This window comes from Aricia agestis, chromosome 22, assembly GCF_905147365.1.
Source record: "Aricia agestis chromosome 22, ilAriAges1.1, whole genome shotgun sequence".
NCBI classification, from domain to species: Eukaryota; Metazoa; Arthropoda; class Insecta; order Lepidoptera; family Lycaenidae; genus Aricia; species Aricia agestis.
In genome coordinates, this window is record NC_056427.1 from 1,335,459 (window position 1) to 1,344,822 (window position 9,364).

A 9,364-nucleotide genomic window follows, 5' to 3' on the forward strand; every position below is an offset into this window, starting at 1 on the left:
ATGTTTAAATCTTTTGTAGTAAGACCGTTAATGTCAAAATATTCATTAAATTAAACTTAACTAATCATTAAATCTCTCACCATTGCGAAGATTATTCCGACTCTTTTTATACCTTTAACCCATAACAATTTACTTAATACCAACCCTGACCATTTAACCCTTCGCTGGCCACTGTAAAAACGGGCTCTTTATACCCCACGTCCGTCGTAACTCGTACGTTGTTCAAAGCGTTATTGCTAATCTCCAGTCTAGATCCAGGTATTAAACGGAAGCACTGAAGCCTAACTAACGTTGGAGTTAGGAAATAAAATTTCTAAATCAGTGGCTAAGGTCTGGATACAGAGAAGATAGCCTGTATAATAATAGTAGGGTATTTGTTAGATTTGAATCCATACTTTACTAATATTATGAATGCGAAAGTGTGTCTGTCTGTCCGTTTGCCACGCCCAAAACGCTAAACCGATTTTGCAGAAATTGGATATGGAGATACATTAGAGTCTCGGGAAAAGACATAGGATACATGTTCCATCCCGGAAAAATGTACGGTTCCTGCACAATAAACTTTATAATATCACTAGATGACCCAGTGAACTTCGTATCACTTTCCGGATTCGGAAGTCCAGGGAAGTTTTTTATAAGGAATAAAAAACTTCCCTGGACTTCTACAAATATTTCTAGACTAAATTAAGCGAGATCAATTCTGTCGTTCTCGAGTTATAGCAGGACGATTAACACAACAATTGAAAATCAAGTTTTAGAGTTCCGTACCCCAATGGTAAAAACGGGATTTATTACTGAGACTTCGATGTCTGTCCGTCTGTCTCCAGGCTGTAACTCAAGAACCGCTATAGCTAGAATTCTGAAATTTTCACAGATTGTATATATTTGTTACCGCTATAATAACAAATACTAAAAATAAAATAAATGTTTAAGGGGGGCTCTTATACAACTAACGTGATTTATTTGGCCGTTTTTGCTCTATATCAATAATGGCAATAGGTAGGTACTTGAATTTTTCTCAAAGTCCTTAATTATAATATGTTTACTTTAATATTTAACTAGCTGTCCCGGTGAACTTCGTGTCACTTTAAAACCTTCCCTGGACTCCTACGAATATTTTAAGACTAAAATTAGCCCAATCCGTTCAGCAGTTTTCGAGTTTTAGCGCAACTAACACATTTGAAAATCCATTTTTATATATAAGACGAAGAAGATAGAAGATATTTAGGACAACACAAGCACTGTCTCTCCAAAAACCTAACCACAAATTCCGACTACCAACGATCTCTAGAGTCACATTAAACAACACTATTCGTCTTCTATACGTGTGGGACGGTTTTAAATGTCGCTGTGCTTAACTTTTTCAGTCGCTCTCGGGACGAGGCTGACGCAAAAAAAAAGTAGCGCAAAAAAACCACTAGCGCTTTAGGGTTACGCTCGAGTTAGCCGGGCTAGGGCTGTATGTAATATTGTAGTTGTAACTTGCAGAACCTTACTAACAGTATAAAAACGAAAGTGTGTCTGTCTGTCTGTCTATAAGTGTCTAAACACACTAGACCGAAAAAACGCGGCCGAAGTTGCGCATGATTACGCTTGCAATGCGCTACGCATACAATAATATAACGCGGCGTAATTTCGACATGGTGTGTCATCGGTAATTTAAAATACATTGCTGGCGTAACCATGCCGAACTACGGCCGCGTTTTTTCGGCCTTGTGTGTTTAGACACTCACTCTGAAAGGGCTGAACCGATTTAGATAGGTATGGAGACACTTTGATTGACGGGAAGTTCTTATCGTGGCAAAATGTAAAGTTCCCGCGCAACATTAATAGAGAGCGAGATAGATATGACTTCCTCTTCTGCCCCACGCCGGCGGTCCACTCTCCCACTGTCTTACGATTCATCGATCATGTCACGAATCAAAAATTTATACTCATCTCAAAAAGTGCCTCACCAAAGAAGTTTTCACTACAAAACTCATCAATCAGGTCATTTTGATCATAAAATCATCAAAGAGTAACAACAAAGAATCGACAGTCGATACAAACACCAAAAGTTCGCTTGTTAAAAATTATACGATCGATTTCCGATCGTCAAAGTGTTCCCGTTACTTTGTCGAAACTTTTGTAAGTAAATAAGGTGTATGAAACTCGAAAATTTACAAATTTTAATCACAAATGTTCGTTGAATTCATAAAGTTAATATACCTAGCTGAATAGAGCAACAATCTCGAGCTGTCAAACGAAACCGAAATTGGTTTTCATCTGTGTGTAAAAATATGTGTACGTATACACTTACACAAGCATGATTGAACATGAATTCTCAAATTGTCAACGTGCGGGACGTGCCGACTTGACGTCAAAAAAAGAGTGCTGCTGCTATCACATGTCTCTTTTTACCACGCAGTGTTACTGATAGTGACATCTCTCTTGCTCAGGCCTTTGTTTCTCTATTCCGCTAGGTATATTAACTTTATGGTTTAATTTGAGACATTTCTTTTTATTTGAGACAAAATATAAGCAAAAGCGCAAGGCGCGACGCTGTATATTAAAACGACGAATCTACAAAATCCATATCTAATTATGGAAACGTTAATTATAGAGTTTAGATTTTATAAGCATTTTTTTATAAAAGAAATCAACGAATGTTTAAAAGTGAAAAACAAAAATTGTCGATCATCAAAAACTACATCCATTATGAACCTGCCCTTACTGATCAGCTGTATCAAGCCAGTGCTGCAACCATTTTATTAGTTTTTAATCAACATCAAATTAAAAACAGGCCAAGTTTTATACGTGGGAGAGTCATACTTCGGCACGAATGGGCCGGCTCGACCGGAGTTTCGAGTTTCGAGGATGAGGATGAGGAGAAATACCACGTTCTCACAGAAAACCGGCGTGAAACAGCGCTTGCGCTGTGTTCCGCCGAGTAAGTTTACCGGAGGCCCAGTTCCCTTCCCTATCTTCCCCTATTCCCTTCCCTTCCCTACCCTCCCCTATTACCCTATTCCCTCTTAAAAGGACGCGAAAAAATCATCCCCACTCGATGTGTAGGGGAGGTACCATAAAAAAAAAATTAAGACTTTATATTTTTATTTATAAAATATTAAATAATAATACTCGATCACAAATAGCATTTAAAAGAAATATAGATATTAACAAGCGTAATCTTAGAAGAGCAAATAACTTATATGTTGAAAGCGTTAAATCTGATCTTGGAAAGCGAACTATACTTTTTGAAGGCGCTAAATTATATAATTCACTGCCACAAAATATCAAAGACTGTAAAAGTTTAAAAAACTTTAAGTCTTTGTTAATTAATCATTTAATAGGGTCTAAATAACTAATTTTTTATTTCTAAACAAACACACACACACACACCACATACACACATACGTACGTACTCACTGACAATAATATGAGACACAGACACGCACTTCTTATGATGTTAAAAAACTCACACATTACTGTAATATAATAAAACATGTATTAAAATAAGCATTATGAAATGTAAATATTGTCAAAAGAAAATATTTTAAATCTTACCTTTTCATTCTAACAAGTAACATAATGTTATTATTTATTGTAATGTTGCTATACTGAATATCTATTATATTATATTTGGTAAAACAAAAAAATGTGGGTAGTCTTCTATCAGTCTTATTATGTGTAATCTTTGTGTTGTAATTTAAATGAACTCGCTGCACATTTAAATTGTTAATTAGTTGTAAGTCACAAAATGTATTTCTCGTAAGCGATTTTTTAATCTTTTGAGAAATAAAGAATCTTTAAACCTAACCTATACCATTTTGTCGGCATCATTAATATCTGCAAACATGCCGAATTACAGCTTTGTAGGTCCTATAGTCTCTGAGCAAAACCGCGGACAGACAGACGGTCAGACGTACGGACAGACCGAAACTATAAGGGTTCCTTGTTGACTACGGAACCCTAAAAAGGAGGAGGTTCTATGTTCCGGTTGTAAATATATTTTTTTACTTACAAGCTGGCATATTCCACAGTCCACTGCTGGAATTTCAGACGACGCGATTTAGATAAGTTGATACTTACCTGTAACAAAAAAGATGAAAATGAGTAAATTAATAAAAAATCAAATATGTTATTTTGTAATGTAAATTTGTTTTGTTTAAGTAAATAAACCATAAACCATAAAAAATCGGGGTTAAAATATCATGCATCCTCTAACTACGTCATTCGTATATTCATAATATGCGAATGACGATTGAGTTGCCTGGAGACAGACAGACGGACAGACATCGAAATCTTAGTAATAGGGTCCGGGTCGTTTTCGCCGTTAGGGAACGGAACCCTAAAAACGTTAAACTACACTTTTAAACTTGTATGAATCCATACTAATATGTATTTCAAATTTTTGGTCTGTCTGTCTGTCTCTTACTTCTTCACGCCCAAACCACGCAGGACATTTTGAGACCCGGGAAAGGACAAAGGCTATTTTTTATCCTGAAAAATGTACGGTTCCCGCGCGATAAACGAATTTAAAATATTGGTATTGCCTATATTGTCTAACGTAAAGATGTTAAATTATTTCAAGGGGCATCTGCTCCATAAAATAATTTAACAAATGGCCGAACTAACGCCATCCATCATTTTAACGTTATCCATCAGTATGGCCGCCGTGTAATACGATAAAGAATGTCCAATTAACGAAAACAATTATTGTTAATTATACAACAAAACGCTTCCTTGTTCAAGGCAATACCAGCCTTATTTTTAGGCCATAAGATTCAAATCACGTTGTGCACATCTAATCGCATCTTCGACCGATACATTATGAGCCTTATCGCCCGGTAATAGAGATGGTATTGCGATACGATATCTAATAAGGGAATAATCAGTGAAAGTTGTTGCATATAGTGAGGAAAAACCGCGATCGGGTGTGGCTTAGTTTATAAGATGCAGCGATTAAAGTCTTAAAACTAGGTAAGTATATATTTATTTGGTTTTAAAACGTTTTGGATGTTATTTAGCTAGATTATTATTTTATCATAGTGAAAAGTCTCAGATGTATTAAAACAGATTTTTTACCCAAAAATATTTAAATATACAAAAATCCTAATTTAAGCAAACAATAGTCTTTCGATTGTCTTGATTCAAACATAAGCCACATTTTATAGGGCTGCTATTTTAGAGCTACTTGGCAACATTATGCAAACTCCTTCTATTTTCTCCGACTGTCACTGCAAACTTTGTTGCACGAATTCGCACAAACCAACTTGTACCATGCCCATCCCAAAGTCAAAGTATGACGACCTCAAAAAAAATCAAAATCTTTATTAACTTCTCCCAAAATACAAAAGAAAGTAGTACAATTATCAAGACGTAGAATACAAATTGTCGCAGGAGACTGGTGCCCTAACTAGGTTGCCCTGTGTTAAGGGGTCACCAGGCCCCCCTCAAAAATATTACAGTTTAAACCTCATGACGAAAGCCAGAGGTCGCTGGCTCGAATCCCGCCAAGAGGAGAAAATGTTTTAAAAAAATTATATTATAATACCGAACAAAAATGTACACATACAAAAATTTCAGCACAACAAAGTTGCGGGCAAAACTATTATTCCGCTACCGCTATCGCCTATCGCTGCCGCCTGTGACCGACACCGCGCCGCTCGCGTGCGATCGCGCGTTATGCGCTAATTTTTTGCAATCCATTACGACACGACTTATCAGCTGGCGGAAACTGCTCCTGGTGCATCTACCGTCTTCATCATCATCATCATCAATATCATCATCATTAGGATACCCGCTTACGGCATCCTTTTAGTAGGAGTGACAATAATTAGGTGATGATTACAATTTGTTTTTAGTTTTGACGGAATTTTTGTGGGACTTACCGTGATGTATTTTGGTATTTTCTATCGGACATCATCATCATCATCATGATCTACGAAATCGAGTAGTAACATAGACTTAACTAGATAACTATCTATAGTAAGTATAAACTATAAACTCACCTACATTCATTCAAATATTTTCGATGTCGCAATAGGTATTATCATAAAGTTAATATACCTAGCGGAATAGAGCAACAATCTCGAGCTGTCAAACGAAACCAAAATTGCTTTTCATCTGTGTGAAATATGTGTACGTATACACTTACACAAGCATGATTGAACATGATTTCTATGAGATTAAATTGTCAACGTGCGGCACGTGCCGACTGGACATTAAAAAAAAAAAGAGTGCTGCTGTCATGTATCACACGCCTCTTTTTACCACGCAGTGTTACTGATAGTGACATCTCTCTTGCTCAAGCCTTTGTTTCTCTATTCCGCTAGGTATATTAACTTATGTGGGTATTATACAATTTTGCCTCTTAAAAATGTCAAAAAATGTTCCGATAACTTAAGAAAATAAAATGTCACCAAACAAAATGTGCACGGTAGTAAACACAGATGGATAAATCTGTGACACAATGTGTAATAAAATAACAAAAAAAGGATATGGACGAACAGTCCATAGACGGCCCCAATTTTATAATAAAAAAAAAAAAAAAAAACTGTGACACAGTGTGCGTAGTTTTATAACTTCAAGCTATAAAGCTCTCACAAGGATTGAAAACTCTAAACTTCTATCGAAAAAGGCTCCTCCAAAAAACTACATTAAAACTAACGAAAACGCAATAAAGGCAAGTATCAAACTCAGACGAACGCGCCACAAGTATTGCCATAGATATAGAGAATGGATAGAGCCCCCATACACAACTCGAAAGTTAAAGACACCTTATTTTAGGAAATGAAAAAACGTTAACTAGATCAACCTCAAATGTTCCAGCAGCTAGTAGACTAATTGTGTTCCAAATATAACTAAACGCTCTCGATAATGTCTGCTCTGAAGCAAAAAAAACTAGATCGAAATAGGTCTATACCCGTTTGGATGCTACGATACCACAGATAGACTCACAAAGACAGACAAACACGTCAAAACTTATATACACAATATATACCCGAGGAAATTGATTCGGACTATGTAGTTGACAGACCTACATCAATTCAATATAAGCGACCGCGTAACGCCAGCAAATCTATATATATATATATATATATATATATATATATATATATATATATATATATATATATATATATATATATATATATATATATATATATAAATGGATTTTTAATTGTGTTAGTAACGCTAAAACTCGAAAACGGCTGAACGGATTGGGCTAATTTTAGTCTTAAAATATTCGTAGAAGTCCAGGGAAGGTTTTAAAGTGACACGAAATTCACCGGGACCGCTAGTTACTAATAAATAGGTCCGCCATCTCACTAGGAATCATCTTCTTTGATAGTACATGCTCTGAGGGACTCTAATTCGTTGTCATTTCTACAATATTAATGCTCAAACGAGACCAAAATCGAAACGGCAAATGTATGAAAGTGACATTTCGAAAGCACCATAATATTTCGATGATCTATGGCTATAACGCAATAAAAAGCTACCGCGATTGAAAATGTTTGATACTTTGTGAAAACTTCCGCGCGGGCCGCTATGACTCGAGTCACCCATTCGAAATACATCGAGTTCAGGGCTGCCGGTAGCGAGTTTTTAACCGGTTCAATATGAAGCAGGCCAGCTTCGTAAGCGTAAATTATATTGCCTTAGTGTGTGCGCAGTGCACACGAGCACGCTCTCTTATCCCACAGGGACATCCCAAACGACCGACACGACTGGTGAGGGATCAGACGCAGGACTTTTTATACGCCCATCCGACGCATGGATCATCTTGTCAGACAATCAGGTGATACCTAAGTCTGCACAGCACATCTAAATGCTTCGAGACCCAGTAAAGGCCAATTTTCATCCTCGACGATACAAATGTAGAGTTTTCGCGCTAAAAAATAACTTTTACGCAACAACGTTGCGGGCAAAAAAAAAATGTGGCACGCGGGGACTGCCGCGGTAATGCTATTGCATAGCATTTTTATTAACTTATGCAATTTTAATCGCTTACGTCTAGTCGCACGCACACAAACACCGTGCCGAAGTCCGCCGAACTGAAACGACGTTAGACAATGCACGGCAACGTCGCACCGACCAGTCAGAGTGGGGGGTGTTATGTTTATTTTCGTTACGGTATTTCTCGATTCAGTCGTCGCGCTCAAAGCTGGCGATCAAAGCTATGTTATAGCTTAAAATATGTATACCTTCACCAACAAAACTTCAATCGACAACCCTACCGAAGTTAGCCGAAGTTGGTCCATCCCAATCACTCGTCAACTTCGACAACTTCACTTCGGTACTTCCGAGTGCTATTCGCGTTTTTATTGCCACTGTTATGTACATCCGGTTGAACGGAACCGGATATCCTTGCTAATATTATAAAGAAAATCGTGCGTCTCTTCGCGCTTAAATGGCTGAATCAATTTAGGTGATATTCTTTGGTACGTAGATCCTTTGAGAGACAGAATAGGACATAGTTAGGATAGTTTTTAACCGACTTCAAAACAAGGAGGTTATCAATTCGACGCGTATGTATGTAATATTTCCAGAACTGACCAATTTTCGTATATGTTAGTCTATATCAGCGTCTGAGCAAAAGTGTATACGTATGTTTGTATCCATGCATGTTTTTATGTTTGTGTTCGCATATCTCTGGAACTACCATTCCGATTTCAGCAATTCTTTTTTTTGTTGTACTAGGTATTGTTCAACGTAGGGAATAGTGCAAGTTTCATCAAAATCGGTTAAGTAGTTTTGGAGATAGGGAGTTTTAATTCTCTACGTACAATTTTCAAGTCGGTTCCATCTTTTGAAAATACAGTTATTATAATGACAAATCCAAAGAATTGTTTTTATGATGACAAATCGCGCGTATCCAATGTCCTTTTCCGGCACACCAAGTATACCAAAAACCAAAATCGGTTTAGCGATTTGGGCGTGAAGGGATACCAGACAGACACACGTTCGCATTTATAATATTAACATAGATTTAGTATCTAAGGTACGTAGTCATGTTGGGCTCTGGCCACCCACAATTTAGAATTATAACTTAGTGTATGTATGTAGTAATGAAACGTAAGCACTTTAAGGATCCAATAGGTATCTATTACCTGTAGCGGTAGCACGGCGACCAGCGGAAATGCGAAAGTATGGACAAACTGTGGAAATAAACCTAAGGTGCCGTTCCGAACTTTTTTCGTTCCGAAAAATTCAATTAAAATGCCACTTTATGACAGACTATAGTCACAAACTGTGGAGATAAGCTTAAGGTGCCGTTCCGATCTTTTTTAGTTCCGAATAATTCAATTAAAAAGCCACTTTAAGACAGACTATAGTTCTAAAAATTCAAATAATATCCTACATTATGACATATACT

The 9,364-nt window shown here is 36.9% G+C and overlaps 1 protein-coding gene across 3 annotated transcripts in view; it reads right to left on the reverse strand.

Annotated features, from left to right (window-relative positions):
• Positions 1–9,364, reverse strand: part of LOC121738135 (heterogeneous nuclear ribonucleoprotein L) — a 445,663-nt gene that overhangs the window by 180,318 nt on the left and 255,981 nt on the right. The window lies entirely within an intron of this gene.